Source organism: Barbus barbus, assembly GCF_936440315.1.
Source record: "Barbus barbus genome assembly, chromosome: 10".
Classification (NCBI taxonomy): domain Eukaryota; kingdom Metazoa; phylum Chordata; class Actinopteri; order Cypriniformes; family Cyprinidae; genus Barbus; species Barbus barbus.
The window spans coordinates 19017785-19041853 of record NC_136738.1 but is presented as its reverse complement, the minus strand read 5'-3'; the positions used below and the strand labels follow the sequence as shown (position 1 = coordinate 19041853).

The following is a 24069-nucleotide window of genomic DNA, read 5'->3' as shown; positions in this document are numbered from 1 at the left end:
TTCAATTATAATTTTTCATATCTAAATTATAAACAAAAGTTTCTCCAAATTTACATTTGTATACTGCCTTTCAAAGATTTTGGGGTTAGTCATTTTTTAAAAATATTTTTACTTCAGTCTTCAGTGTCACGTGATCCTTCAGAAATTATTCTAATATGCTGATTTGGTGCTCAAGAAACATTTATCATTATTATCAGTGTTCAAAACAGTGGTGCTGCTTAATATATTTATGGAAAGCATTATACATTTGTTCTATTTCTAACAGCAAGTTTAGAAGAACAGCATTTTTTTTTAATTGAAATATTTTCTAACAATTCAAAATATTGTAATAGCCTATCACTGTTGTGATAACTGTTGACATTTTAACTGTTAAAACATTTTTTTAAATCTTACTAAACTATTCAATAGTAATGTAGGTCAACCAAGATTTTAGTTATATAGATCCTTATTAACATTTTTAATATTTCTAAATAGAACATGACGAATAATTTACAAAGTGACAGGTGATTATATTCGCAACGACAGCACAACTATGCATTACACAGTCAATAAAGCAATCTATACTACATCATGGGCTGTGGCATTAAATAGATGATAGAGATGAACAACATCACGCTTCTCCTTCAGTAGAGCAAGACGCTGGATGTCCTCAGGAGCTGCCTGTGGCTGTCATATTTCAACAGCTCCATACGAACCCTAATAACCATCCATTGGGAGAACATCATAAGACCCACACAACCCTGTCCTAAGGGTCCCTCCCACACACACACACACACATCGGCTCTTTTGTTGTTCTTTATGAATGAAGAAGGGATCAAAGCAGCGGATCTCTACGTGAAGGTGCCCCAGTCTCCGTCAGAACCACTTGGCCGGTAATGGGCTTTCATCGGGGGGTGATGAGGTGAGAGCAGGATAGGACAGACGGGGGGAGATAGGGGGATAAGGAATTAGGAACAAGTGGGGGGCGGCAATTGATCAGCTGTCATCTCCGCTTACTATATGCTGGTGCACCTTTCACAGGAAAATATCCGATCCAACTGGGTAAGATGCACACTGGGCACAATCATCTCCATTTCAAAGTGGAACCATTCGAATGAGACCGCAGCCCACAATTCCAGCAACAGGATACAAGAACTTTCAACAAAAGCCTCCATTTAGAAAACCCAACATTGATTACAAAATATGTAGTGATGACATTGAGTTATGAATGAAAATATACAATCAAAACCATAATGTAAACCTCATATAAGATTTTTCAACACATAATGAGATGGTAAAATCCTGCCGTTCTCTGGTGTTGTTCAGTATAATTATTCCAAACATTCATCATGCATGAGCAATGGCAGTTCAATGCCAATGCCCCACATACTTTGCAACATAACTGTCTCCTCCTGCTGATAACAAAACCATATTCTGGCAGCTCACATACCAGACTGATGCTTAGCATTCTGCAATGACAGAAATGTGAACCTTGCCTCAAACTATTTAGGTACAGATAGTCTGAGGCAAATGCTGTCCTAGAAGGACAAGACAATGATTTAAACAGATTCATTGTTATTGGATAGTTCACTCAAAAATAAACCTTCTGTCATCATTTATGCATGCTTATTCTTCCTCTGCATTGTCAGAAAACAAAAAAAAGGTAAAATTGTAACTTTAGGGCCAACAGTATCCTTGAAGGAGCAACTTTTGTACCTTATTACTACCTTAGAGTAGTATTAGTATATGTACCCTTAAAGTACTAATATGGACCTTTAGGGGTAATTAAGATACAAAGATCCCCCTTTAAGGGTTCTGACCTCCATCTGATGGACACTTTACAATCCCATGAGGTCATGGGAGAGGAGTTATGATTGGCAGTGAAGTGAAGCAACTGACGCTGGTGCCAACATTACAACTGTAGCACTTCTGGATTACATTTTATACTACACACACTCATACTATACAGAACATCGTTTCTGAACAGTTGTGAAGTAATTATTGAAAAGAAGTGTCTAGATGCAGCCAAGCTGTTGTACCCCTAAATTGTTTTGCACAACTTTTGACATTATTTCTTCCATGAATACAAAAGGGGAAATGTCGCAGAATGTCCAAGCTGCTCTTTTCCATACAGTGACAGCGGATGGTAATCAGACAGCTATAAGGTCACTGCAATAAATAACTCATTTTGTGACAGAGTTTTATTTTATTTCTTTAAATTACACACCTACTCAGGAAAAACTTCCCACCCAACCTTTCTGTTCCACAGAGATGATGTTATCCTCTGATGAATACTATGCAAACCTGCAGGTGTCACATCAATTTATTTTCCAATTTCCTGTCCACTGAGATACCCTCTCTCTTTCTATCTCTCTACTGTCTGACTAGATGAAATATTGAGCACTTTTTCTGCAGAGGAGCGAACTGGCCCATTTTTACCCCATGTGAGCCAGACACTGAGGCGATCGTCTTGAACATCATCTCAAGTTCTGTAGTGCTCTGTGGCCCCACAACAACACACAATAAATCAATGAAGCATTTCATTAGAGCAGACGGCTACATCTCCAGCGAGCCGGTGCCCTGTGTATTGTAAAGGTGCACGGCGGTGGATCAGGTCAGGATAAAAACTAGAATGCCGGTGTTGTCACAACCAAACAGCCTGACCCCTTACTCCCTTCGTCACGATGACATGTCAAGGGGTCAGTGAGGCATGACAACCCCACACAACAGAAGGATCGTGTGACATTACAGCGAGTCTAAATGTATTCAGCTCTTCTCTCCCTCCCTCCTGAGGTCTATCCTCTGCTTCAGATCTGTCCAATGTCATGAGCAGAAGTATGCAAATGAAATTCAGTGTTCCCTTGTACTGTTCAGCGAGTCTGCTCTGCATATTCCAAACTGGAAATGTCCTCAGGTGGGATTTCACTCAAAAACCATGAGAAATTTCACACATGATAAATAAACTGCATATATATATATATATATATATATATATATTTTTTTTTTTTTTTTTATATTATTATTTTTTTTTATTTTATTAAAACACTAATTAGAAAAAGATGTAATCTAGTGTATCCACTGATCTAAATTATATCCTGTCAGAAAACATGTTCATTCATTTCTCCACAAATCCTCCCATTCAACAAGCACAAAATAAGAGCTTTTTAAAGCATAAACCAGTGGCAAAATGATTATATTACAAGTGAAAATCCTCCCCAATCTCCATCTAGAGTTCCATACCTCTTTCTCATGCAGAAACGTCAGGTAGGGGACGAGAAGGCAGAGCATGTCAGCAGAATCAGCAGTGCGCACGCAGCGGTCTATTCCACTCTGATGTGATAGCAGCATGTGAGCTGCTTTAGCTCTCTCAGCTATTGTTACAGCCGCCAGCTCCGCACTGAGCATGCTCCAAACACCGATCTGCTCACCGTTGGCATGGGAACCACTCAAGTACAGACCTCACTAAAAAGGACCTCCCTGATATACACTCTCTCTTTCCCCCCACCTGTCCTCTCGAGGGGGTTTTCCTTGTTTTTGCGTCTGTAACCCTGTGAACCGAAGCAAAGCTTCACAGACAAGAATAAATTGAAACATCCACTCATGAAGTTAACGGAGCTAGGCAGTTGTAACTGTAGCTCTCACATCACTGTCTTCTGTCTTGAGTTTGATACAGTGAAAGTCAGTTTAATCCAAATCGTGATGTTAGAAGAAAAAACTGATTTGACACAATCAGATGACACAATCTGAATTTGACCATAAAGAGTCGATACTCTGCAGGAATGCCCAAAAACAAGCTAGTGAATTAGCAAGGTTAACAAGTTTGTCTAGTTGTTAATTTTATGTTTATTTATTTTAAAATAAATGAAAGTCAAATATTTTTTTTTTATAATATTTATTTTAATTAATAATCTTTATCTTGATTTTAATTAATACATTTTAATATTTAATAAAATAAATAAATAAAAATAAACTGAATAAAAAATAATCTAAATAAAACGTATTTTAAAAAGTATAACAGAATTAACAAAGCTAGATAAATAAATAGCTTATCTGGGTTTATAGTTTTATATTTATTTATTTTAAAATATCTGAAATTACATAAAAAGTTAAATTAATAACTAAATAAATGCATGCATACCTAGCTTTTTGTTATATTTATTTTAAATAAATATCTATTAATATCTGTCTAAAAGTAAATAAATACAAAATCTAAATAATTAAAGCTAGTTTATCTAGGTTTTTAATATTTATTTATTTAAAATAAAAAAATAAATGAAAGTCTAAATAAATAAATAATATCCAAAAATAAATCAAAGTAGTTTAGGTTTTTTGTTTTATATTTATTTATTTTAAAATATCTCAAATTAAATAAAATATAAATAAATAAATACACAATTTTAATAAATACACTAATTATTTTTGTTATAATTATTTAAAATAAATATCTATTCATATCTATCTAAAAATAAATAAATAAATAAAGCTAGTTTGTCTAGGTTTTTAATATTTATGTATAATATTTATTTTAAATATTTAAAAAAATAAATGAAATAAATAAATAAATATATTTTTAAAGAAATAATAAATAAAAAAAATCTAAATAAAACATTTAAAAATTATAATAATATAATAATAATAAAAATACCTATCTAAAACTAAATAATACAAATCTAAATAAATAAGCTAGTTTATCTGGGTTTTAAATATTTATTTCTTTATTTATTAAATAAATAAATACATTAAATTTTAAAAAATCTAAATAAATAACTAAATTCCAAAGCACGGGCAGTAATCTCTACTGGAACGCACTGCAGGACTGTACTGCATTCCTCAGCATTCCCATGAGAGGGCTTTCAAAGCATATTGGCTGTGCTGTGTAATTACAGTATGTTGCGTGGGGTTGTCGTGACCGGGCCATATGGAGAGAGCTAATCCTCTGTGTTACCGCACATGCTACTCAGCTCCTCCAGCGATCAGATCAGAGCGCTAAACAGACATCAGCTGAGTCTGTCAAGGCCCGTCAGTCTGCCGTAACCCTGCACACTGGATCTCGGGGGAGATTTCCTCTTTGCCTCTGTCGTACCTCAGTGATCTATTGGGATCAAGCACAGGAGGTCGGCGACTGATGCATTATCAACATTTGATACCGAGCTCCCTGGAGAGACTCAAATTTATTATTAGCTTTTGTTTCAGGGCTTCAAGCCTTTCATTAGCCAAAGTGACACTTTTAACAGCTTATTTTATTTTTTATTGTGTAATTTATATTTATAAGTTATTAATCATGATATGTATCTGTTCAGCACTAGCTAACCGCACTAGTGGTGGGATCAAAATAAAATCACAGGTCCCTGTGGTTCAGTTGGGGTTGGTTTAATACACTACAGCCAGTAAAAGCTTCATCCATTAGCTTGAATGCTTCTCCAGAGGGCTGGATTTATATAGTCTATTTATAAGCAGCGGCACACAGTGAAACAATAGAAGCAATATGGTGAGCGAAACATATCATCTGATTCACACTGAAACACTACAACATTTTTGTATTGCTTCAATTACAAACACAAACATATATTTTTGGGATATTTATCTGCAGGTCTATGGTATTCTTAAAAGGAGTACCATCTAAAAACCATGAATTTTAAGTATTCAAATTTGAGCGTTTCTTCAACTATGGACAATTCTGGCCCTGTGGACATTTAGAAAATAAAGCCACTTAATACACACTTTTCACCCTCTCTTCACTTTTTCTGAAGTATCATGAGTATTTCACTATGGCATTATTTCTTCAAACTCTACAATGGCAATGACAATGGAGACAGGGGTGGACTGGGGCCAAAAAGTGGCCCTGGACTTTTTGGCACAGAGCGGCCCACCAAACCCAGTCCGCATCACTCCGCATCACACCATAAATGAGTGGCATATTCTTGACATTATAATTTGTCTTTTCTGGTAAGGCAAATAGCAAATCATTTTAAAGAATTTTTACAAGGGACAGATTAATATCACTAAAGTTAAATACCAATATTATCAGTCCATACGACACAATGCTCTGGTATCGTCTAGAAGACTTGAATAGTGCAGAATGTGGACTGTTATGGTGCCTTTCTATTGGTCATAAACAGTATTTGTTCTATTGCAGGAGCTTGACATCTATCATTTTAAGGAATAGTGCTCCAATTGTGGAAATGAGTATACAAATTATTTTGATGATGAAAAATACAGTAAACAATACTGTGAAATGTTACAATTTAAAACAGCTGTCTTCTATGCGACTATATAGTAAACAGTCATTTATTTCTGTGATCAAAGCTGAATTTTCAACATCATTACTCCAGTCTTCAGTGTCACATGATCCTTCAGAAATCATTCTAATATTCATTCTAATCATTCTAATTTGCTGCTCAAGAAACATTTCTGATTATTATCAATGCTGAAAACTGTCCTGCTGCTTCATATTTGTGTGAAAAATGTGATACCATTCAGTCTTGAGTAAGATTAAGAAATATAAATTAATATTTTTCTTCAACAATGTTGCATTTATCAAAGATTATAGAATACAAAAAGGGACTTTGATTAAATTGATTTAAGTGACAGTAAAGATATTTACACATTACAAAGTACTTATATTTCAAATAAATAATGTTCTTTAACTGAGAATCGCTATAGCAATAATAAAACCATTATTAATAATTGATCACAAATAATAACTGATAATTAGGCTAAGCAACAAATTAGGCAGCATTAGAATGATTTCTTAAGGGACACTGAAGACTGGAGTACTGATGCTGAAAATTCAGCTTTGATCACAGACATAAATGACATTTTAAAACATCCTAAATAGAAAACCACTGTTTTAAGTGTAATATTTCATAATATTAGGCTATTGTTTTACTGTATTTTTGATCAAATAAACTCAATCTTCTTTAAAATAAATAAATAAAAAGCCTTCATTATTTCAAACTTTTAACCACCAGTGTGTATATAAAACAGGCTAATGCATGTGAATTAATAAGCAAATCAATTTTTTATTAGGCCTATAATATAAATCACTTTCCTATGCACAGCACTGGTAAGCAAAAGTCTGCAGATTTACAGTGTTCTAGAGTAAGATTGAGAATGATTTTTATAGATTTTTAAACATTTTCTTAGACACGTGAAATCACAGAAGAAAGCAGATTTACATGAACTGATCTCATGTCTGCTGAAAACTGCATTATAGCCTATATTGTGACAATTCCAATAACGGTATTAAAATCTGAGAAATTTGAAAAGGCCAGTAGTAGTTTGCATTCCTGAAAGTTAATGTCTGCTGTTTAACTAACTAATATTGCTGAATTGTCTCGTAATGTTTAGCTGCTTACATCTTACCTCAGCTCGCATTCAAGTCGCGTACAACTCAGCGTCTGTGAACGGTTAATCCCGCCTTCTACACTTTGATTGGCTATTTCATTTTTTATATATATTACGCAAAGGGCCGGCCCATATTTTACAGCGGCCAGTCCGCCACTGAATGGAGATCATATTCATAACATTTTTGGAATAAACTGTCCAACTCCTCTGTCTTGTGAAAGCTAATCTCATAGCTAGCATTATATACATTTTAATACACCCTAATAATATGTTCACTATGAGATTAGCTTTAGCAACTTTCCCATGACCTACTAGGGTTCAAAGTTTTAATGTGACCACACAGTTTTAATACAAATCGACCCATTGGACACAAAAGTGCCTTCAGTTGAAGAAACATCAATTCATAGCACAGTGAATTAAGCATTTTTAAACTGACAAATTCACAAAATGGATCCAGATCTTTAATACACAGCGTTTGTTGCTGTGTCTGGGAGAAGGGAAACATTAAAGAGATTGATGGGCCTCAGGGCTTAGAGAGAGAGAGAGTCTCAAGCTGGTGGCCATGACACTCAAGATGCAGAGCGGCCACAGAGCAGCGGCCGTCACCCTGTCCAAAGACTCGCCATTCCTAATTTATGAGGGCTCTACCAAGCCTCAATAATTCATACACCCAGCTCCACACAGTGATCACCGAAGCCCAGACCGCCTTTCACACAAGACCAAAAAAAAAATTCATAAATAAACACCATTCTCTTTCAGACAAGGTTTGCCTCTCCATTATGAGATTCTTTATTTCGGCAGCAGTGGGACTATATTTGGTACTGCATATGAATCATCTGACGCACAAATAGCTGAAAGACAAAAAAAGCTGAAATGGCATTCACAAAACTGTCAAACCAAGCAAACAACTGTTAATATATCAGGGGTTATTGCAAAATTCTGATGCATTATGATTCAAAACCAAGTAAAAAAAATCACTGATGATACAGTAGGTCAAACCTACCAAAATGTAGCTATTTCTTATCCTTCTGTTGAGATAATTAAAAAAACACCACAATGAATTCACTAAGAATGCCCTGACACATAATGCTATTTAATGGCGTCCCTAAAAAGTAGGCCTAACCGAAGTGAATATTTGCGTAGGATGTTATAAAAAATTTATTAGTTTAGCTCTAGGGCTCCATATTCTATATTTGGCACCATTATGGGAGACAATATTGGTGGACGGATGAGAGACAATCGATTGTACCCTGAGAAAAGGGCTCACAATACACGCTGACACAAATACGGGGAGAGGGCAGCTGGGTTTAACACACTGACACGCATACTGATGGTGCATGTGAGCATCTCATCAACTCTATAAGCTGAGCAAAGAAACTGAATGGGATATGCATATGTAATGTGTCAGATGTGGGTCAGTGTGCGGCACATTGCTCATATAGATGCATATGTTTATTTAATGTGCCGTACTGAAGTGGTGGCTGGTGCTGGCATCACTTCCTGTGCTACTCTGAGCCTGGGAAAAGGCATGGGAACTGTCCCACATTCCTCAGACGAGTCACGACTGGGGACTGCAAACGTGTACAGCAGGAATGTATTGTCATTAGTGCATGGGACCATGTAAGTGAGACTACAAGGTATTGACTCAACTGCTTCAGTGAAGCTGCAACGTACCAGCAACATATGGGTGATGTGTGTGAATGGAAAGTTTGATTAATCCATTAATGGGCCAGACAGTCTAAAGGCATGTCAATATTTATATAACCATAACCAACCCACATTCTTACAGGCAGGTTCTGAATGATGGGTCTCTCTGTTGGTGAATGGGTCTCTTATTAAGTGCCCTACACAATGAGAAAAAAAATTAAAAATTAAAGGGATAGGCCTAGTTCACCCAAAAATAAAAATGTCGTTCCAAACCCGTAAGGCCTTCGTTCATCTTCAGAACACAAATTAGAATATTTTTGATGAAATCCAAGAACTTTCTGACCCTTCATAGACAGCAACACAACTGACACGTTCAAGGTCCAGAAAGGTATTAAAATAGTCCATGTGACGTCAGTCATTAATAGGGCTGCAAAAAGGTGCAAAATGTCCAGTAAATTTCGGAAACATTCCTGAAATTTTGGAAACTTCTTTATTTTTGGAATCTTCCATGGATTTTAGGAAAGTTTCCAGAAATTTACCAGAAAATTTCCACCCCTTTGTAACCCTTGTAATTAAACCATAAAATAAAAATAATGACTTTATTCAACAAAATTGTTGAAATTTTTTTTTTTTTTCTTTGCGCACAAAAAGCATTCTCGTAGCTTTATAAAATTACAGTTGAACCAATGATGTCACATGGACTATTTTAACGATGTCCTTACTATGTTTCTGGGGCTTGACTGTGGTAATATCCTTTCTGTATATAGAGGGTCGGAAAACTCTTGGATTTCATCAAAAATATCTCAATTTGTGTTCCAAAGAGGAGCAAAGGTCTTACGGGTTTGGAACAACATGAAGGTGAGTAATTAATGACAGAAGTTTCATTTTGGGGTGACCTATACCTTTAATTCCCAAGCTGGACACTGAATCTAGGTGTCTTCTAATGATACCATAAATTCATATTTGCCAACATGATCATACCATACATTACAATGTAGGAGTTTTGGTTCTTGCCACTGTCGCCTCTGGCTTGCTCAGTTGGGGACACTTAATTTCTAGCGATTATCGTCAATTTGATATCACAGATACTATTTAAACTAAACTGAGCTAGACAATGACATCTCTGAATTCAATAATGAAATCTGTATTGTTAAAAGCGCTATATAAATAAAGGTGACTTGACTTGACTTGATTACAATGTTTCCCTTCAAAACACAACTTCGTAACCTTACATTAGCTTCACATACTCAGGGTTAGGATGTCTGAACAAGCCCCTAACTTTAATTTTTAAAATTTGATGAGGCCTCAAAATTGAAATGATCCAGAATAACCACAGAGCACCAAAAAAAAAAAAAACGTAATCTGCACATTCCACTGAAATGTCATTTACCATATAAAATATTTTTAAGTATTTATGAGTTTATAGCCTCCTAATATATGGTTGCTTATCCTCCACAGCTGTGTACAATGTGGTAAACTCATTTGCAATATTGTTTATTTACTTTGCACAGAACAAAATTGTTTTAATATTAATATTTATTTAGATTTTAGTTTAAAAACTGTTGACGTCAAATCTTTGTATCAAAGTCCCTTTTAAAACTTTTTTAAATGGTGTTATGTGATCAGCCATCTGCCGATCTGCCTTGCTTGAGGTAAGAGAGTCAAGTTCTTCAATACTAATAGCAATGTCTTATAATCATCTGTTTACAATTGCCTTTTGTAAATTGTTTCAACCAACCTCAGGAAGTGAGTAGTATCAGGAAATGGCCCATATTTGGTCAGAATGGGACTTATTCATTGATTTAATTGAATTAATAGAGCGCTGATTCTAAGTCAACTTTATGTAAAACAGGAGGAAGGGCTAAACTCCTCATTGGGATCAGTATTTACACAACAAAAGGGGTCTTAACAAGCCCTTTCAGCATACATTAAGCACGGTACTATTATGATGCAGAATATTCAATGCATTTGATGCTGAATGCTATGCAGATGAGGCCCGGTAACAGCCAGAGATGATTTTGTGACCAACAATGTGGCCATTTCATCTCTGAAAATTTAGTTTTTTCCACCAGCCTTGATGTAGATGTAGAATATTAAGCTGCACACTGAATGAATCACTAACCCCTTGATGGCCTTTAGTTCATTAAAACAACTATGAAAGAAGAGTCCTGATTCAGAATATCTAGGTGATATTGATAATGTAAAACAAGGAGCCAAAAAAGAAAGCATGCCTAAATGAAGTGTACTGCATTGATGCCTCCGCTGATATAGTAAACTCTTCATTGCTACACAATACAGAATATGAAAGGTTCTATTGTGGATACTGTTAAAGCTGTGAAATTGGACTGACTTCATTATACTGTATTTTAGTACAGTAAAATTCATTATACTGCCATTCCTCTGGGCCGATGGAAGGATATACGTATTTACTACAATCCATTTTTATATATATATTACGTAAAGGGCCGGCACACATTTTACAGCGGCCCACCGGGAAACTACAGAGGAGGAATATGCCAAATGAAAATTCAGCAAGAAATGAAAATTCACCTTATCGATTTACTAAATGCATATTATTGATTATATTGTGAACAATTCATCAAAGTTTGTTTAATTATTTTTTAAATTTTTTAATTGACCTTGGATTTTTTTAGTATAAAATCATATCTGGATCTTACAGTGAAACAACCGAATTCTCTTATGTAAATGTATGCAGTACTTATCCATTCATTTAGTCCTCTTAAACCCTGACACAGCAAGATTAAATTCATCTGCCTTCACCCTAGTCCCCACCCTACATTTTTTTCTTTTTCAAAATGGAAGAATCTGATCTGTCTGTCACTACTTCTGTTTCATCGCAACTTTAAGCTATGTATCAGCAAAGTACAGTAAATACAGGAGGAAATAAAGCCTATTACAACCTTCTGACATAGTGCACATTTCCACTTAATTTTACCTCAAGGTCATTTAAAAAAAATCCTTGAATTACAACAAGCCAGTTTTCAAAATCAAATAAAACATCTTTAAGCACCCAACACATATTGGTCCTTCCAACTGACAAGGTGACCTAGACTATATTTAAGAACAAAACAATACAAACACAGCAGGGAGGACATTCATCATAGGGCTAAACAAGAGCTGTTTCAAATGTAGCTACATATATATATATATATACATACACATACATCTCACCCTTATTATCATGATCCTTTAAGCATCATCATGCTGTGGTAATTTAATCATTCTAAAATCCACCATAATATGATAATGTCATGTGTTATTCTAGTTGTGAAACTGTTTTAGTAACATTTCAGATTATTCTTTCTCAAGATAAATGCAACATGCCTTGTATCAAGGGCAAGGCCGGACTGATATAACGTTGTTCTTGTGGTAGACCTTCCAAAAGAACATTCACACTTGACTAGGCAAAACAAACAGTAGCTATATACCATCATTTGCATCTTAGCTAAGTTCAATTATGGAACATTAAGAGTTTGTTTAAATATAAAACACATTTAAAGTAGGTGACATACTACATGTAATCTACAGGAGATATGCAAATGTGCTCTGAGTGACTCATACTGAGCAGTTCTGAGCTCATCTGTCCTTGCAGCTCTCCTGTCATGTTTTCAGCTAGTGACCATGATGCATGTTGAGGTCATTTAATGTGCTTTTAGCTAATTTAATCTATAGCTAAATACAATTTTGATGTATAGGTGTTGCATGTCGGTGTTTTCCCAAGTGACCTAGTTTTGCCAATTCTGTTTAATTAGTTATTGAGTTCACCTGTCGAGCCCTCGTTATCTGCACTATATTAGTTCCTGTCTTTTGAGTTTGTCGGTTATTGTTAATGTCTACATGTTGGTGCAGCCTGCTTCTGAGATTTCCTTGTAGCCTCTCCTTGGACTATTATTAAAAGTGTGAATTTAGCTGTTTCTCCTTTGTCGTGAGCCTTCCTCTGCACAACACGTAACAGAATAACCGACCAAAACAGAAGTATAGCGGCGTGTTTTTCCCTCGTTTTGTTTCCCGTTTTTATTTTAGATTATGAATGATCCTGCTGTCCTCGTCATCCTGCTGAAGCAACCCCATGGAGTCAGCGTCCACTCCTCCACCATGGCTCCTCCCTCCGTCGGCTCCTCCATGGGCCACCAGCGTGACTGTGGCCTGGGCTTTCATCTGGCTCCTCCTGCTCCTGGTTTCCCCTTGGCTCCTCCCACCCTCTACTCGCTGAAGCAGGGGGACTGCTCTCTCGAGGACCACACCGAGGATTTTGTGTTCCTGGCAAATCTAACGCACTACCCGGACTACTGCCTCTGCACGTTCTACAAAGCTGGACTTAACAACACCACACGTGAGCAGTTGTCTGGGGACGGTCCTCGAGAGAGCCTCGCCGCATTCATCGAGTGGGTGCTGGTGTCCTGCAAATCGAAACTCACCGTGGACATCGCTGATAATGACACCAGCCCCACTCAGGACCCAGTGCCCAGTCAACTACCACCCCGCAGCGCAAAGCTCCTGAGCCCACCGCAGACGGAGAGCCAGAGCCTGCCGCGATCGTTGAGCCATCGCCATCAGGAGCGACAGAGCTGCCGATCGTCTCGGAGGCCGAGCCCCTAGTGTCTGACCAGGTGTGAGAGCCAACCATTCAAGCGACGGTGGATGCAGCTGTGGAGATTGTGGGGGCTATGGAATGCCCCGTCCACGGCGCCACCGCTGGGGGTGAGCACAAACTGGACCTGGGAGACCTCATAGACTTCCACTCTGACACACTCATCCTTCAGCCATCTCCTTAGTTATATGCCTGGGAATATATCCCACCCAACCGCCCTCTCCCACCTCCTCTTATTGATCTGGTCCCTGTTTCAACACCTTCATCGCCGGATCCTCGGCTTCACCTTGGCTCTTCTGTCACCACCTCGGGCTCCACCACCACCTGCTCCGCCGCCGTTGGTCGGCCCCATGGAGTTGGCGTCCACTCCTCCACCATGGCTCCTCCCTCCGTCGGCTCCTCCGTGGGCCACCAGCGTGACTGTGGCCTGGGTTTTCATCTGGCTCCTCCCACCCTCCACTCCTCCATGGACTTTAATTTTGTTCTGTTTTTGGTTTGTCCTCTCTCCTGCTCCACTCCCTCCTCCAAAGCCCCCACCCTCCCTCCTCAGTTGGATTGTTACGGCGCGAGGACGCGCCTTTCCGGGAGGGGGTGAACTGTTGCATGTCTGTTTTCCCAAGTGACCTAGTTTTGCCAATTCTGTTTAATTAGTTATTGAGTTCACCTGTCGAGCCCTCGTTATCTGCACTATATTAGTTCCTGTCTTTTGAGTTTGAGTTTGTCGGTTATTGTTAATGTCTACATGTTGGTGCAGCCTGCTTCTGAGATTTCCTTGTATCCTATCCTTGGACTATTATTAAAAGTGTGAATTTAGATGTTTCTCCTTCATCGTGAGCCTTCCTCTGCACAACACGTAACAGAAGGCTAGTTGTCAACACAACAAAAAATAATTTTTACGTTAAGGCTGAAATTATTGACCAAAATGGCGCTCCTCCAGTGATGTGTTTTGACTGTGTCGTTGTCGTATTTAATGCATATGGCTAAGCTACAAGTAAACATGTCAGCAGCATAGACACCTGAACAAAAATTATGCTAGAGTAGCAATATGTAAAATTTGTTTGGCTGAAATATTGAGTGGATGCTCGTTGACAAAAAATCTTTACTATGACAGGTTTATCATCTGTGAACACAGCACCCTGAACAACATACTAAGTTCAGTTACTCAAATTCTTTATCGAAACATGTTTTTTGGTTTTTGTGTTTCCGAAAAAAAGATTTTGTTGCATCACTACTAAACGGCAAAAATTAGAGGCAAAAACTTTCTGATCGAGAATAGATGTCAGCTCTCATTAAATTTAACTACAACTTTATTCGTCCAGTAAGCAACTGAGGAAAGAACAGCAATCCTGTAATGACTCCCCTGAAGACCATTACTTAGATAATGCAGTCTGTGTGGACAGGAGTCCTGATCTCAGCCAATCATTTAATGCAGAACAATCATCCTCTATCTGCCATTTTTGAGTCCTCTATATCTGTGTGTAACATCTGCCAGTGCCACTTTTTTCTAATACAGTTTTCTTTCATTATGAGTTATGAATTTCTTGATGTAAATCGTTTGCAAGATCAATGTTATGATTACTTGATCAAAATGATTTTCAATGCGGTCTCAATCTTTAGCATTCAAAAATTCAGATCGGTCATTGGGGTCAAATGCAGAACCTCTAAGAGTGCCAGCTGGTCTCCATCTGTAATGGCAAATACTGGCAGATTTCCAGTCATCTAATGGGTCTTAAGAGTGAAGACAGTCACCCAGCAACCTGCTAATTCCCACCAATCACATGCTACTGCTGCCCCCATCTCAATCTCTATTGACTCTTAATGATCATATATATGTATTTAGTATTCAGAGATCCTGCACTTCGGTATTTGCTTATGAATGACATGCAACAGTAAAACTGCTGCTTTCATTGCCCAAGGTATCCTGTGATATTAAAGCTTAGACTCACAGAAGCTGAGTAAACTGAAGGACGCTTGCAGGACCTCGCTCAAAAATAATAATAAATGAAAACTCGACAGTCCATTCATTCATCCTGCGCTGTTAATGAAGTGAATCACATTCACAACCGACTAGATACAGGACCAATGACAGTTTGGTAGATGCTCATACTTACATTCCGCGCGAGTCACTCGTTTCCTAGAGATGACGGCGTGATGGTTTCATCCAAACACGATTCTGCCGGTTAGGCGGGACATACATGCGACGACCCCACATTCTGTCTGTGAATGGAAATCCAAGTACACTTTTTTTCAAAACACGTAAATGAGAAAAAAATACACTTTTGTGCTACTCTATAATCAAAGGGGAGACTATTACGCTGATATGGAATTATAATTTGTTTAATATCATGTAAAACAATTTAATTTATTTTAGTCGTTATTAATTTAATATAGGTTCTTATGAAATTACCAGCTTTTAACCTACCTTAAAATATATATTTTTAGACTTAATCTACGGTTCAGTGTATCATTTTTTGTGTTACTACTGAAAAGCGACAAGGATTTCTGTCGTTATTAAAAAAAGAAAAGAAAAAAAAAGTCAATTTTCTTAAAGCGCACTAGAGGGCACCCTTGGGTTGGGGTTAAAAATCATAGACATAATAAATACCTAGATGCCTCATTGTTTAACGTAACGTTTACATTTATCAGCCGATTTCAGTGGTTTGTGATCTACATGCACTTAAAAATAACTCTGCCTCCAGTTATTTAGTTAGGCTTGGAAAATGATTAATTTTCGTAAGAAATTTTTAACAGAATTTTTTCTGTTAACAATTCTAATATTAATGTACTATAACTGTGATATATACATGTAATGTAATTTTAATGTACATTAAATAAAATTATTTTTTTCATTGCTTTCTCTGTCTTCTACCCCAACATTTAGCTTTTCTTGTGATCAGGTCAGAACACAGCTCATTTCCTTTGAAATGGGGGACAAAAATCGAAATAATACATCTTTAAGTACTAATAATTTACCATAATAGAGAAAATGGAATAAAATGTGCAAATACAAATCAAAAAGTGACAGACTGGTAGTCTGCTTCCTATTTTCATTGCACTCTCTACAGATAAAAACGCCACAACAAACATTAACAAATGTAACTGATAATCCTTTATGGATCCAGTCAAACTTAGTCACAGTGCTAAAATATTATGCACTGATACAGTGGAGAGTCAAAATATAGTGAAAGTGATATGTAATATTGAAAAGTATACAGTATGTAGTTGTAGTAAAGAGAATAATATAATAAAATAGCAAGTACAACAGTAAAATAACAATTTATAATAGCAACAATTATATGTATAATACCATAATAAATGAATAACAATAGATGAATAATAGCAAGTAGAATATGTAATATCAAAGGTGGAATAATACAGAATAGACAATAATGAAGAATTAATTAATAGTAAATGAAATAGCGAAAACTAGTTTTATAATAGTATTTGTCAAGTTCTCAAGGTTTCTGTGCCTCAATGTCTGCCCAAACTTGAAAAAGGCTTCAATCAACTTTAAGAGGAGGGTGCATGGAATAACTCAAAGCATTGAATTCTTCTTCATCGAATCAATTTATTGAAAATCTTTCAACAATGACTTGATCTTCTTGTTTCAATGAATATCTCAGATGCTTAGCTTAATAACCTATATAGAAAAACATATATAAATATGAGTCACTACACACAGTATAAATAAATGTACATTCAGAGATATTAAAAGTACAAACAATATTGTTAAACTATTTGCGGTTTATATAGCAGTTTGTAAACAGCAACAACAATGTAAAATCAAATACACCTAGTGCACAGGTCCAGTTAACATGCTAGATGCTAAAATACTAGCATCAAACAACTTTCAAACACAATGAATATTTGTCCTACCAGTAGCACTACAAGTTGATGAACACATTTTGGCTTTTCCCAGCAGTCTTTGAACAAACTCAATTGACTCGATGCTGATTACCAATCTTTCTCATTTGGTTGTATAATCTCCAAAATCCACCAGTTTAGGTAGGAGAAGCACATCCACTGCTCAAAGATCTCAGCATGCTCACAATCAAACACACCTGGTCCTTTGTGCCATGTGGAGTTTCAATGGCCAATCAGCTTCCCTGGTTGTTCCAGCAGCACTGTGCTCACAACCAATAGGCTGCACCCATTTTGATCTCAAATCTTTTAATTAAACAATGATGAATATATTTCTCCCTCTTTCCTTCAATTTCAGATTTAACTTAACACCTCCCACTTGAGCTCCTGGTCAACTGACCCAAGGAGGTCACACACTTCTTGCCTGAAATTTCTTTTACTGTTCTTCAATGGGAAGTAGAACCACCAAGCGTCTCACATCCCTATGCAGAATCGTAGCTGGGATCTTATCACCAAGCTTCTTTGCTGATTTGACATTCTTGGCTGTTTCTGCTTGGTTTGGTTTAACAATCGAGACAGGATAGCTGGGGAATACTCTGACCATTACATCTCTTACGGTTCCTTTCTTGTCTGCATTTATACTGACGACTCTAGCCATCTTGTACTGACCTCTTAGAGCATTCTGGTCAGCCAACCATACCACATCTCCCACGGCAATATTCCGTTCTTTAGTATGCCACTTGTTTCTTACAAACAGGTTCGGTCCTGCCAGCTGACACCAACTTCTCCAGAACTTGTTGACTTCTTCCTGGATGATCCTTAGTCTTTTGTATGGATAACCTTCAAACTCAAAACTTCCTTGATCCCCTCTGTTCCCAGTACGTCCCAGGAGAAGTGAGTTTGGACTTATGTATTCCACACAGTCTTCCCGACTTTGTGTCCTGGCATCGATAGGTCTTTCATTGACCAAATTGGTTGCCGTGTAAAGAAAAGTTTGAAATTCTCCCCATGACATACCACCATTACAGCCTAGATTCTGGAGGGCTCGCTTCACCAGACGGACAGCTGCTTCCGCTGCTCCATTTCTGTGAGGGGAATCTGCCGGGTGAATTTTCCAAGACCACTCCGTACCATTCTTGGCTGCCTCAATCTCTAACTTTACCCCGTCTTGTCGCTCTAGGAACTTATGAAGATCTTCAAGAACAGGCTTGGCCCCTATGAAATTTGATCCCGAGTCTGACCACAGTTTCCGGGGATGTCCCCTTAAAGCTGTAAACCTTTGGTATGCCATCAGAAATCCTTCTGTTGATTGGTCACTGACAACATCAGTATGGATAGCTCTTGATGCCATACAACAGAAAACAACTCCCCAAACTTTGAGCCCCACCCTTTTCTTTACCTCATCTTTTACCAGATATGGTCCAAACAAATCCAGGGTTGTGAACTCAAATGGCGCAGCTGGTTCCGACCGCTCTGGTGGAAGGTCTCCCATAATCTGTTGGCATTGCTTTGACCTTGCCTTTCTGCAGGTCACACAGTAGTCTACGGATTTCTTAGCTAGTCTGCGGCCTTTTACAACCCAAGCTTTCCTTCTCATTCTCAACAAAGTTCCAGCCACTCCTTCATGGTTTACTTGATGAGCTTCCTGAGCCAAAAGTGTAGACACATATGCATTATATGGTAAAATCGGAACAGCAGTTTTGTCCTCATTGAAGATCTGAATTCTTCCTCCACAAACAATCAGTCCAGAATTTCCATCCTTGTACACTGCCAACCTACTAAGGGTAGTATCAGGAAAGACCACATTCTCTTGGGCTGCTAGAAAGAGATCTTCAAGAGCATCCTCCTGTTCACCTACTGTCAGGATTGCTTCATTGACTCTTCCTTCCAAAGACTTTACCTCCCACTTTGATGAACCCGAGGTCTTAGTTCTTATCTTCAGCCACTTCTTGACAGCTCGACGCACCCAAGCAGTAACTCTGACCAGTCTGGACAATTTGCTGAATTGTTCAACATCAAGTAACCTACTTGCTACTATGCCGTCAGACATCCTTCTTGACGGACCAATCATATGCTCTTCCTCTTGATTTGCAGGAGTGCCTGAATCCGCACTGAGGTTCTTTACCATACTCTTCTCTCCGTCCTCATGAATACTCACTTTAACTTTCTGCAGGAGACCTGAGTCTTGCTTTTTCCTAGTCAGACTTCTGGTTAGTACTGCAGAGAATGCTTTCCTCTGAAGTTTGTTAATAGCTTCTCTTGCAGCAGTTGCAACCTCAGCAGCTGACTTAATAGGCCAATCCTTTACCGGCCACCTCAAAAACATAGGCCCTCTCTGCCATGCAGAATCTTGTTCTAGGCCTTCTGGACTACCTCCCCTTGTTATAATGTCCGCAACGTTCAATTCGCCTGGGATCCACCACCAATCCTCGACAAGCGTAGTTCTCTGGATCTCTCCAATTCTGTTGGCAAAGAAGGACTGGTAGCCATAGCTAGCCCGCTGAATAGCCCCCAAAACTGTTTGGCTGTCCACCAGATGGAACCATCGGTCAATCTCCACTTGACAATGTTTTTCAATATACTTTCTCAGTCTGGCTGCATAAACTGCACCACACATTTCAGCCTTGACTGCTTCCCCTTTTTGATCCAAAGGAGTCAATTTGGCCTTGGATTCAACTAGCCTCACTTCAATTCCTTGGTCTGTTTCCCACCTAAAGTATATTACAGCTCCATAGGTCTTATCGCTTCCATCAGAGAAGGTTATTCCCAACGGTTTGCCTTTCCAGCCTCCAGGTGTTAAGCCTCTGGGAAACGTTATCTTGCTTAGCTGAACATACTCCTCAAACATTTTAATGGCTTCTTCTCTGAGATTTTCTGACAGTGGTATATCCCATGTATCTTTGGTCAAATTTTCACGTCCAGCTTCCTGAAATGCCTTCCGTACAAGGATGGCCCCCTTTTGCTTTACCGGTGTGACCAGGCCAATCGGATCATACAGTCCTGCCACCTGACTGAGCAGCTCTCTTCTAGTCAGAGGATTAGGGGTTTTGGCCCTGACCTCCTCTCTAAGGAGGTTTTGTCCTATTCTCATCTTTTTCCGCTTGGAAAAATTAATTGATGTCATGATGTAAAGTGTGTCCTCTTCTGCCAGATACCCAACTCCAAGGGCCTTGTTGTCCTTGTCCCTCAACTGGTTTGGAAGTTGCAGGATTCTGTTTTCTGCTGTTGATTCTGACTCACCATCACCAGGCTTCCAACTTTGTCCTGACCGAACCCAGTGCTTCAAGAAAAACCCTCCAGCTCTTAGGATCTCCTCAACGCCTTCGGTTACTTTGTCCAGCTTTTCCTGATCATTGTGGGAAGTTAGAATATCATCTACATAACTATCCTCTTCGATGACTTTGCGCTCTTCATGCAAATGAGAGAACTTTGCCAATTTTGCAGTTTCACGCATGGCTAACTGCGCAATGCACCCTGCTGGTCGGTCACCGATGTTAACTCTGGTGATTGCATACTCCTCTATCTCCTTACTCTGATCACCTCTCCACAGAAACCTATGTAGATGCATTTCTCTCTCCTCCAGCCATACAGAGTTATACATCTTCCTTATATCTCCTAGGACAGCATAAACTCCTCTCCTAAACCTTAGGAGAACAGCTCTGATTGGATTAAGAAAATCTGGGCCTTTCAGAAGAAGATCATTCATACTCACTCCTTTAAATTTCTGACTGCTGTTCCATACCAAGCGCACTGGAGTTGTAACTGAGTGAGGATTTGGTGCAATCAGGTGACTCACATACCATACTGGTCCATTCCAGGAATTCATCGTATCTTCAGTGAGCTTGATTGCTGCTCCGCGCTGCACCATTTCATTAATTTGAGCTGTATAAGCGACTTGCCACTCTGGTTCCCTCTTGAGCTGTTTTTCTGTTCTCAGGAATGTTGCCTCTACTCCCCCTCTATTATTGGGAAGGGAAGCTGGATCTTCAGTCCAGGGATATTTTGCATGCCAATGAGGAGACTTGCTGTGATCATCACTTTCTAGGTAGGTAAGACACTCTTTTATAACCTCGAGTTCTCTTTCCTCTGCCAATGTCATCTCCTTACCACCTGGCTGACAATTCCCACAGCGACAAGATCCACACATTGGTTCACAAGCTGCCCCAATGCTGTCCCACTTCCACCATTCCAAGAACTCGCGGTTGGTAACAGCAATATTTGTTTCAGCTCTGGTTTCTTGAAGTATCTGAACTGACTTAGACATCACTTGCATTTCAGATCCTCCCACTTTCTCTTCATATTTTGTTGCGGCTGTTCTCATTGAGCGAGCAAAATGTGTTTTGGACTCATAAGCAGCTACGTTAATTTCTTCAAATAAGTCTGGATGAGCGCCGCCTACTGTCTTTCCCAAAGGACTGTCCCATAAGACAAGATCCCCCACAACCTTCATTCTTTGTGGGGCCAATCTCCCTTCTCGATGGCTAATAAGAAGTTCAATCTCTTTAGGTCTTACCAACTCTTCAAGCTTGACTTCTGGGAAGAATCTCTGCAATTGCTTAGGTTTGATAACTTTATGCACTTTAGCAATTTCCTCCAAGCCATAACAGAGAAGCGCATGTGCTCTTTCCTTATCCTCATCAGTCTTGACTCTTACTCGAAGAAGATATCGCTTGGTTTTCACCTTAATGGCCATTCCAGCAACTCCATGCACTATCAGTGTGACATCTTCGCTCCTTAACCTCAAACGTTCTGCAGCCTTGTGGGTAATATAGTTGGTATCTGATGCAAGATCTACCAAAGTTCCAATCTTCTGCCCTGCATTAGCTGTTACTTCCATGAGCATCATAATGACAGGTAGTTCTTGTACCCCACCTTCCTTTAGAAGTCCAACTCTGGTTTTTCCAGTGCAAGTCACTATTGCAATTTTGTTGGTGAAGGCATTTCTGCACCTCTCAGCAAGCTCTGGGGAAAGTTCAGCTAGAAGTTCCTCTTGCTCTGCTGTTAGCACATTTATCTTCCTACTGTCCTTTCCAAACCCTTTCCCACTCCCATTCGTGGATTCTCTTCTTGGACAGAGAAAATAATGATGATCTGGGACATTTTCTCTTCTGCAGTCTCTATTTTTACACAAGAATGTGTCTCTACAGTCGGTGTTACCTTCATGACATCCGAGGCACTTCTTACATGCTCCAATCTTCCTCAGAGCAGCTTTCTTCTCAGCTAACTTTAGCTCCTTAAACTTTTTACAGAAGAAAATCTTGTCCTTGTGATTCACAGCTCCACACAAAGCACACCCACCGTCAGAATCTTTCCTTGTGGTTCTTGTAAACGCATACTTCCTTTCAAATCTATTTTCAGATCTATCTGCCTTGTCGGTGATTCGGAGCTGTTCGAGTTTTTCAAGAACATTTTCCTGTTTCCTCAAAAACTTCAACAGGAGGTCAAAGTGATTCTCTGGAGTCACACCATTGTCAGAGTCAATCATGAAGAAAAGCCAGTCCCTTTTTACAAACTCAGGCAGTTTACTCTCAATAGACTTGATTACGAGAGGGTTCTTAATTGCACCAATGTTCCCAAGATCTGTCAGGTCAGATAGAGCTTTTTCAACAGTCTGGATCAAGTCTATCACTTTTCTGGGTTGATTGCCCTTCACACCAGGAATTCTTTCCAGTTCTTCAATAATTTCCATGGCAATTGTTACTTTATTGCCAAATCTGTTTTCCAGCACTCTAAACACATCATCAGCAGTGCTATAACTTGACAGCCTTAGGTCCTTAACAATTCTGTCATCCAAACTGTCCAGGAGCTGGAATTTCTTGACCTCTACCGATCCAGATGGTTCACCTTGTTTCTGCAAACTTTCCCAATCCTTCTTCCAGCGGAAGAAATCTCTTTTGATGCCACTAAATCTAGGCAAACTAGTTGGTTTTATTCTCACAACTGGTGTAACCGGCGTAGTTCGGAGAACTGTGTTTGGGTCTATAGGACTTGCAAATTGAGAACTTCTTTCAGCATTACGTGCAGTAATAAACTCAGTGTTTCTTGAAACAAGTCCATTATTTTCTACTTTTAATTGCTTTACTCTGCTCTCAAAGTCCTTTTTCTCTCCTGTAGGAATCCATCGCTCCCAGCTGGATAGAGTTTTGACTGCTCTACTCAAGAGCCTCTCCAAGTGAATTAGTTGAACTTCATATCCTTCACAATTGACACCAGCAACAGGTATTGAAGCACAGTGATTACAAGCTTTCTCAGCTTCATGGACTGCAACAGTCAATTCCTCTTGGCCGTACCTCTGCCATAAGTTAAATTGGACCATTCTCCGCACCTCTTCGAGCTTTGTCTCACAATCATTAACAGTCTTCTCAATATCTGTTGTCTGCTGCATTTCAAGTTCCACCTTCTCATCACTCTTTGCTTTAACTTCCAGCTCTGCCAGCAACCCCATGTTGTAGTCATCATTCGCATCAAAAAGTGCTCTTGCACTAGAAGAGAGTTTCTGGAATTCCTTCCGAAGTTCAGATTCAATCATTTGACTTGACTCTCGAATGAGAAGGTTGGCTTGCCTTGTGAAACACATCTTTGCAGTGGTTCTCTCTCTTTTAAGTTGATCCACCGTTTTCCCC

At 38.7% G+C, this 24069-nt stretch overlaps 1 protein-coding gene across 2 annotated transcripts in view; it reads right to left on the bottom strand.

The window, feature by feature from the left end:
- The window catches only part of LOC306876516 (uncharacterized protein), a 49089-nt gene extending 33296 nt beyond the window's left edge, over window positions 1-15793 (bottom strand). Inside the window, exon 1 of one of the 2 annotated variants that reach the window (XM_079427772.1) lies at window positions 15697-15793. The gene's annotated coding sequence lies outside the window, so the exon portion shown is untranslated. The remainder of the gene's footprint in view (window positions 1-15696) is intronic. The other variant, XM_079427771.1, reaches the window with a different exon arrangement.
- Window positions 15794-24069: the final 8276 nt, after the last annotated feature.